Source organism: Orcinus orca, chromosome 14 (assembly GCF_937001465.1).
Source record: "Orcinus orca chromosome 14, mOrcOrc1.1, whole genome shotgun sequence".
NCBI lineage: Eukaryota > Metazoa > Chordata > Mammalia > Artiodactyla > Delphinidae > Orcinus > Orcinus orca.
The window spans coordinates 55,966,210-55,975,576 of NC_064572.1; the positions used below are offsets into that span (position 1 = coordinate 55,966,210).

The 9,367-nt window shown below is 41.2% G+C and overlaps 1 pseudogene; it reads left to right on the forward strand.

The window, feature by feature from the left end:
- The first annotated feature begins 5,747 nt into the window (after positions 1 to 5,747).
- Positions 5,748 to 7,393, forward strand: LOC117196441 (developmental pluripotency-associated protein 4-like; annotated as a pseudogene).
- The last annotated feature ends 1,974 nt before the right edge of the window (positions 7,394 to 9,367 follow it).

The following is a 9,367-nucleotide window of genomic DNA, read 5'->3' on the forward strand; positions in this document are numbered from 1 at the left end:
AGATCGTTTGATACTTTTCAGACACATTTGTCTGATGATTAATTTTATTTATTTATTTTGAACTAAGAGTAAATTGACATTTTATTAACAGAGGAGACCTGTCCTTTCAGGCATGATTGTTTATTGATAATAATGAGCCAGTAATTAAAATTTTAACTGGAAGTAAATTGGCCCTAAGAGAAAAATCAGCCAGCCACCACTCAATTTTCCCCTCTTTTACTAAGTTTTTGACAGAGAAATTAAGGCTTAAATTACACTAGTCTGATCTTTTTCCCTCTTTGAAGATGAGAAACTTTCATTTTAAAGAGTGTAGGGGCTATTTTCTATTCAAAGCTAAACCTTGTTAACATTTTGGTGTTCATTATTCTGAGGGGTTTTTTTTTCCTGTACATAGTGTAGAAATTTTTTTAACTTAAAATATTAGGATTATCATATACATTTTCCACATGTCTTTCTTACTTACTAATATATGGTACTCATGATTCCTTTTCATTAAATATTCTTCTAAAACATCATTTTTAATAATAGAAATATTTGAGGATTTTTATCTCCCATTCTCACCTACATTGGCTTTTATCTTTTCGTTTAACCCTTTGCTAATTTGGAGGATGAAAAGATATTTCCATTTTTACACTTTACTAGTGAAGTTGAACTTTTTCATGTTAATTAATCCTTTTTCTATTATTTTTTCTTCTATCTTTTCTACCAAAGTACTTCATTGATTTATAAAAGCTTTTTATATATTAGGGTTATTAACATTTTTGTCATATGTTACAAATATATTTCCTAAAATATATATTTGCTCCAGATTTTTAATTTTGTTAATAAAATTTTTACCCACAAAAGTTTGATATACAATTTTTTGCATTTTTTTCTACTGTTTGTTTCTGTACCATGATTCCTTTAAAAAAGGCCTGGGGAGATTGTGAGAAAAAAAAAAATCCCTAAGTTGACTGGAGAGGCCTGAGGAAGGGAAGGGAAAAAAGTATTAAGTCAAGTGTTTCAAGAAGGAGTAGACAGACCTGGTCTTAATTCCATCTCAGTATAACTGGACAAGTGTAAATCTCTCAGAACCAGTTTCCTCTTTTGCAGATTGAGAAGAATAATCGTTTTCCGGCAAAGTTGCTGTGAGGACTAGATTTTTAAAATTTAAAGCACCTCCCTTGAGAGATAGTGGGTATCCAATAAGTTGTAACTATTACTAAAAGGGAAGGTGTCCCAAACTGGTGCTTCTCAAATGTTAATGTCCCTGTGAATCACAGGGCATCTTGTTGAATGCAGATTCTGATTCAGTACACCTGAGGCAGAACGTGAGGGTCTGCATTTGTAACAAGCTCCCAGATGATGCTGAGGCTGGTTGAAGGTTCTAGAGTCTTCCAACAATGGGAATCCCTGATGGGGAATATTTAAGAACCAATTTAACAACTGACGTCTATTTTCAAAAGAATTGTGACTCTTAGAATTACACAGAATTTGCAAGATAGAAGAGAAAGCTATCCCTTAGAGGATGAAACTGGAATCTAAACTTATGCCAACCAGGTCAATGTTTTACCAGATGAAATTTAATTACAGTCCCTGTTGCTGTCCAGGGAAGCCAAACCTCAGATGGATAGAAAAGTGTACATAAATAATAAAGTAAAAGATGTAGTGGTCAAATTTTCTCAATGACCTCCTTCTCAAAGGCCCACCCAAAACATCCATCAAAAGGAAATAACAACAACAAAAATTGAGGCCTTCAGAGGAAATCAACTGCAGTACTCTGCATGCATCTTTCCATGATGCAGTGTTTTCCAGCCTCAGCCAATCAGGAACATCACCTGGGGCATTTGCTCCCACTCTTAGCACCTCAGAGAGTTCACGGAAGGGGTGGAAGGATGCCAAGCATCTATATTTCTAGACAGAAATGGTTTGGGAACCCCTGCCTTACTGCATTCATCTCCTTTCTTTGCAGTTTAGAATTTATACCAAAGAGGAGTTAACTGAACATAGTGAACAAAGGATCTGCTGTGAAAAGAACTGGACGACACTCAGTCACCGTGTAACCTTGAGCAATTTACCCATCCTCCTTGAGTCTGAGTTTTTTCTCATCTGTAAAACAAAAATAATGAAATCCTCTACATAAGTCATTATAGAGACCAGATAAAGTAATGGATGTGACAGCCACTTGTAAACTGAACGCAAGTGTGATTTCCATAAATGCATGCATTGTGTTAAATCTTCACTGAACCAAGCCATTAAGATTGTTCCTTGAAATCTAAAAAAAAAAAAACTGGTTCTGACGAACCTAGGGACAGGACAGGAATAAAGACGCAGACATAGAGAATGGACTTGAAGACACGGGGAGGGGGAAGGGTAAGCTGGGACAAAGTGAGAGAGTGGCGTGGACATATATACCCTACCAAATATAAAATAGATAGCTAGTGGGAAGCAGTTGCATAGCACAGGGAGATCAGCTCGGTGCTTTGTGACCACCTAGAGGGGTGGGATAGGGAGGGTGGGAGGGAGACGCAAGATGGGAGGAGATATGGGGATATATGTATATGTATAGCTGATTCACTTCGTTATAAAGCAGAAAATAACACACCACTGTAAAGCAATTATACTCCAATAAAGATGTTAAAAAAAATTATTCCTTGTGGGTTTTAGTGTGGGATTTTATACCCATAGCAAGGAGGAGTCCGTAAACAAAATGTCAAGCTGAAATAAAACCTGGCTACAAACCCAACTTTGCCTTTCCTTGTTTGAGCCACTCAGGGAAAGATGGCAATCTTCCAGTACTGTTATCTCAACTGTAAAACGTGAGGATGATTAACTCTTTGCTCCCCTCTCAAAGACGTGGAATGCTTTGTAAATGATGACGTCTGGAGGTGTCTTATAAACTCTAAAACTCCATACACATTGTCTGATGCCTGCCTGTGCAGGAGCTGGAAAGGACAAAGCATCCATTGTCAGATCCAGTAATACCCCAGCCCTACCCCACCTAATCCCTGCCCTGCGGGGCAAGAAGATCTGCTGACCGGAGGGCCTGCATCTGAGTCACGATTTTCCATCAGCGGTTCAAGGGACACCAAGGGTACTCAGAGTTCCTGGGGCAGAGGTCAGTCCCCTGGGGTGGAGTTGAGGGGCTGCTGCTCAGCAAAGGAAACAGGTCGACCTGTGTGCCTGGCCTCTTTGCAGGTTCCCAAGAGTTCAGTGACAGAAGGGGCCACACGTTCTCAGTGCCGCTGGCTGAAACTGTCATTATGCCTCAGATTTCAAGAGTGGAACCACAGAATCTGTGCCTGGGAAGAAAAACGGGGTCGGATACCTGTAGAGTCCAGCACAGACTTATTACGGGACTCGGAGTGGGGAAAAGCCTGACAAGGTAAAACTGCTCACAATGATTAAAAGTGGGGAAGTGAGGACAGCTGTCTGGGAAGATAAAGAACGCCACTCAGAGATGGAAGTCGGGTTGCAGGGGGCAAGAGATGGTGAGCAGAGACGGTGAGCAGACAGGAAGACCAGGCGAGCACCAGCACTAGTAAGTGGAGCGTGGACCGATCAGCTGCTTCCAGCCGTGACCACGTCCGGAGAGGAATTCTAGAGAACCAAGGAGCTGGGCTCAGCAGTGAGGTTTGGAAGAGGTAAGTTATGGAGACTCATAGCCCCAAAGAGCAGCCTCCAGGTGATTCTATTTTTCAGATTTTTTTCAAAGCTCTCTTTTTCCTACCAAATCTTACTCACTTAGAAACCAGCAAGAAATGTGGTATCACATTTATTTACAAACCTAAAGGTAACAATTCCTACATACTTTCCCTTTCATGACATATTACATTCAACAGGATGAGCCTTAAAAAAAGAAAAAGTAACTACTGGGTGCATCTTAGGGGGATGAAGATCTGTTTGTCAAGAAAACTATCGCTTTAAATTAATCGTTCTCAAACTTTAGCTAACATCAGAATCATCTGGAGGGCTTGTTAAAGCACCGAGTGCTAGGCCATACCCCCAGTTTCTGATTCATTAGGTCTGGGGTGAGGCCAGAGAATTTGCATCCCTAACAAGTTCATAGGTGATGCCGAGGCTGCAGGTCCAAAGACCATACTTTGAGAGCTATGGCCCCAGCTAACTGGGGATCTTTGACAGGGAGAGAAATAAAAACACAAAGCATCTCTATTGGCCAATGCATTCCCTCATCATTATTTGCCTTCCAATCTTTAAGTTGAAGTTCATAAATGTCAACCCCCGCAAGCACATCACTTGGCTAACGAGTTACTCGCTTTGTAGAAATAGTCATAGAAACTCTAAGGGTCATCTGAAAATAGAATCATAGTGGTTCACTGAACTAGAACCACAGCATGAGGTGGAGGTCACTTTCTTAGGGGCTGGTGACATTAAGATTTATCCCCTGTGGGGACAGGCCTGTCAAGGGCAAGGAACACAGAACCCCCTCGCTTGGACGATACTTCCTGGTATGTTACCAAAACCTTGCTCTCTCAACCCCATGTTAGAGAATTCATCATTCAGGAAACAATCCCTCTCAGTACTATATAGAATCTCCTTCCTGAGGAGACAGACTCTAAGATTTGGGACATTCCAGATCCTTGCTCCCAATCGAAAAATAACGCAAGCCACGTATATAACTTTAAATATTAAAAGTAAAACTAAGCAGATGAAGGTAATTTTAATAATATATTTAATCTAATACACAAATATCACCTCAACATGTAGGCCCTGTTAAAAAAAAAACAACGAGATATTTTTACATTCTTTTCTTATACTATTTTAGAAGTCCAGGGTGTATATTATAGCACATCTCAATTTGGATTAACCGCACCTCAAATGTTCAATAGTCACATATGGCTAGTGGCTACCTCGTTGGACAGAGCAGTTCCAGATGATATTTTCTTGATGAATTGGATTTGCCTTTGATCTTAGTAGCACTAACTACTTTTAATAATTATTTTCCCTTGCACCATCAAGCTCCAACAGACTCCCAAGTCTCTCCCCGCTCTGGCTGCCCCTGAGAGTGGCTCTCTGTCCAGAGAATAACTGGTACCATGTCCATTCCCCCACACTTCCATAGAGATGGCAAGTTTAGCTGGACATGTGGCTACCCAGAATAAACACTGCATTTTCCCTTGCAGCTAGGTGAAGCCGTGAAACTACTTTTTAGTCAATGAAATGTAAACATAAATTCATGCAGCACCTTCCAGGAACCTTCTTTTTTTTTTTTAATATATATTTATTTATTTATTCAGTTGTGCTGAGTCTTAGTTGCAGCAGGTGGGCTCCTTAGTTGCAGCTTTCTGGCTCCTTAGTTGCGGCATGTGAACTCTTAGTTGCGGTGTGCATGTGGGATCTAGTTCCCTGACCAGGGATCAAACCCGGGCCTGCTGCATTGGGAGCATGGAGTCTTATCCACTGCGCCACCAGGGAAGTCCCCAGAAACCTTCTTGAAGAAAGAGCTGGCATCACCCTTTTCCCATCTCAACCTCCTTCTTCCTAGCGGCTGGAATGAAAACCAGATGTCTGGAATTACTGCCACAACCTCATACCATGAGGTGACCTTGGAAATGGAGGCTACACCATAGTCTAGGAGCCCATTTCCTGGGGATTTCGTAGAGCAGAGCCTATGTTCTGACTTTAAAGTGAGAGAGAAATGAACTTCTACCACGTTTAAGACAATATTGTTTATCCAATTTTTACAACTGAACTTAACTCGTCATACCTAACTCACGTGCCCACCCATTCATCCCTGGCTTGTAAACATGTCCCAGCTGGAGATCCCTGGGAAAGAGGAACTCACAGATGCAGTGTGCATTTTTAGCACAAAATAAAACTAATAAACTGAGTGCTTACTTTAACAGGCCTTATGTTTTTATTCCTTTTAATGCTTACTACAATCCCCATGTATAAATAAGGAAATCTAAAAGATGTTAAGTGACTTGTCCAGGATCACACTGCTAGGAAATGGTGAAGCCAGGATCTGAATCCAGGTCTGGATGTCTTCATAAACCATGTTCTTTGCTAGATGTATCCTCATTGGTAGAGTCTGAGCCACACAACAGGAGAGAGAATGGGACATAAGTCCAGTTTTTCAAAATCAGCAGAAGTACTAAATTTAAACTTGAATTCATACCCTTATCCCAGCAAGATTCAATCAGTAAAAATATGAGTCAGCTGTTCTTAGCACTTTGTAAAGCACTTCAGGTGAAAGAGGAACATCCATTTAAGCCGATTTCCCCAAAAATTCAACTCCCTTTGGGGTTCTCGCACCTGTCCAGCTATTCTTTTCGTCATCACTTTAGCACTCTAAGGATTTAAAAATGGATCTACCTAGAGTAAAACGTCTGATTTATTGCATTTCTAACAAGTCCATGTTAAATAAACATTTTTAAGAATGGTGGGTTTGGGAATGCCTTTGGGTGGCAGGGAGTGGAAGGAGACTTTTGGAAAAACAACCTTGAGCCAGAAGTCAGAAGAATTTTCTTTTTATCAACCTCAACTCTTTTTCAGACGATGGAGAACGCAAAAGGCAAGGAGTGAAACTCCATAGAGAAGTTGGGGGAAGAATACATGACTCAAATTCAAACCTGTTTTCAGCAAAAGCTGGAGAGAAACACCTAGCTTCAAGCAAGCCAGTGCCTCAGGTTCACCAAGCACCTCCTCCCTCCTCGAAGGGGACCAAATGAGAATCATCTGTGAAGGATGACAAGGCTGCTGTGCACAATAGAATGCTACATGCAACGAGAGCCTAAAACCTCCGAAGAAGATACCTCGTCCTCCATTACCCTCTAAACTGCCACCAGTCAGCCTGTTTCCCCGACACCTGGTGTGGGCCTGGCATCAGTGACAGCTGAGCAGAGGTCAGACGCATTATAAGCAACTCTCCGAATGCGCTTCCCCAAATCAAAAGAATATTCCTATCACAGCAAAGGAGGCCAAGATCCAGACACTCATAAAGAAGATCAAAGGTGGACTAAGGGGAAACGTATCTAGAAAGGTCTAAGAAAAAGATGTGCTCTGAGGGGACTGATCCTCTGGCCTGAGGAGGGGAGCCTGCACTAGAAGAATCTCCCGCTCTCCCTGAGGGAGCTAATACCGTTGTAGTAACAACTTCAGCCCCAAGGCTATGCTGGCCTCCTGGACCAGAACTGCAGCCAAGGCCAGGATGATGGAGGCAACAGAATCGCCACAAGAGACTTAGGGTGTCCGGTGGGGTGTGGTCCATGGGAGAAGTCTCCCTGCAGACACAGATGACAGAGTACAATTGTAATTTCATGCTGGATAAGCCTGGGTTCCTGAGAAACCAGGGAGAGTGAACGCCTCCTTCTTGCCCCCTGCCTGCAGTTTTCCAGTCCGTTGTGCCCCATGTGTTCAGAGGGATGATGTGTTAATGAAAAGCCTCGAGTGAGACTAGGATACCAGGAAAAAGGGCACATCGGTGATTGTAGTCGTGGTGGAAAGGTTACTCTACACCCTCCACCCTTCCTGCTTCCAGGGCTCTGGACTGGTAGGTTGCAGATGATACACAAACATGTCTGCTTTGGGTTGGGATACAGAGACACTTACGTATAAAAAGGGAAAAACATTTCATTAGTTACCATTCATTCCAGTTAAGAAGATGAAAACATCTTTCGTATTACCAAATGTTTGCCCTTCTGAAATGGTAGAAGCGGCCTCAACAGCTTCTAATGGGAGTGTCTTCAGCTGAGCGTTGTGAAGATGTCTAGTGAGGAATCAGCGATAATTTGCTTCCAGGCTGGATTTCCCTCTTCGGATACAGACCACCTTAGGAGCTGCTCTCTTCTAATTGTAAGTGTGATGACTTTGAACGGTTGAGCATTTTAAGCCAAAGCTGTTATTCCCTTCTTCCCTCCTGAAAACACATAATTCTTAACTTGGAAACTGTTGTTTTGTATTTTTCTAAGTAACCTGAGACTTCTGTGGTTCAGTTCTGGGCTAAAAATGCAGGGCCCTTTGCAATAGTATTTCCACTTGTAACTGTTGTGTATATTTCAGCTGCTTAAAAAAAAGTTTAAGACTGCTTCCCAATCATAACTAAATAATACGTTGTATTTAAAATGTGTGTATAAAATAATTCATCAGCTATTGTATTTAGGGGACTATATTCATTGCATGCAAATTGTTAGTTAACTTTCTGAACTCCAAGTAGGTTAAAGTCAGAAAGCATGATTTTCTTCTTCTGCATGATTCACTTTCAATTTTTTTCTTTACTACCTAAATTTATAAGAAGCATATTTCTGGGAGTTTGGCCTGAAGGCAGCTGGGCGGCATTCTGGCTCCTGCAATAGACTTATTTCTCCACAAGAAGCACTCCCTCTACAGCAGTCTCTGAGGACAAGAGAATATTGCTGTGTCAGCGCTCACCGCAATGTTTAAAACGTTTACAATAAGTGGTGGCACAGGGATGCTTGCAGCTAATGTCTGAAATTATACATAGCTCTGGAAGTTTATCAAGTCTAAAAAGCAGCAAATCTGAAGAGGCACTGATAGAGCAAACAGCTAGCAGAAATAATAGATTTCTTTTTTCCTAACATTTATTGAATATTTACTTTGTGCTGGGCCAGGGTTCATCACACGAGAGCTTCACAAAAGCCCTATGATAATATTAATTTTAATTTACAGATAATATTATTTTTTAATTTATTTATTTATTTTATCTATTTATTTTTGGCTGCATTGGGTCTTCATTGCTGCGCGTGGGCTTTCTCTAGTTGCAGCGAGCGAGGGCTACTCTTCATTGCGGTGCGTGGGCTTCTCATTGCGGTGGCTTCTCTTGTTGTGGAGCACGGGCTCTAGGCGCGCGAGCTTCAGTAGTTGTGGCTCTCAGGCTCAGTTGCTTTGTGGCATGTGGGATCTTCCTGGAACAGCACTCAAACTCGTGTGCCCTGCACTGGCAGGTGGATTCTTAGCCACTGTGCCACCAGGGAAGTCCGATAATATTATTTTTAATTTACATATTTTTAATTTAATATTATTTTTAATTTAATCTCTGTAAATTAAAAATAATATTGGGTTTAGTAGGTATTAATTACCCATGGTTTCACTGCTAGGAGTTGGAAGATGCCAGCCAACTTCCAGGCCTCTTTTATATGAGAGAGGAATAAATAAATACCTCTAGGGCAGTTTAAGGGATAAATATCTGTGTAAGGTGCCTTCTGTTATATGTAGCTGAAATTAATTATAGCTGTTACATTTACCCAATTACAAGGGATTTCTGATACCACTTGTGGCTCTTCAAGCCCGAATCCAAACACCCTAGCAGACATTCTAAACAGCTGTAATCATAATCTTCCCAGTGTGCATTAAAAAAAAAAAACAATAGCTATCTGACAATACAAAAGCTATATCACAGCGAAAAAAA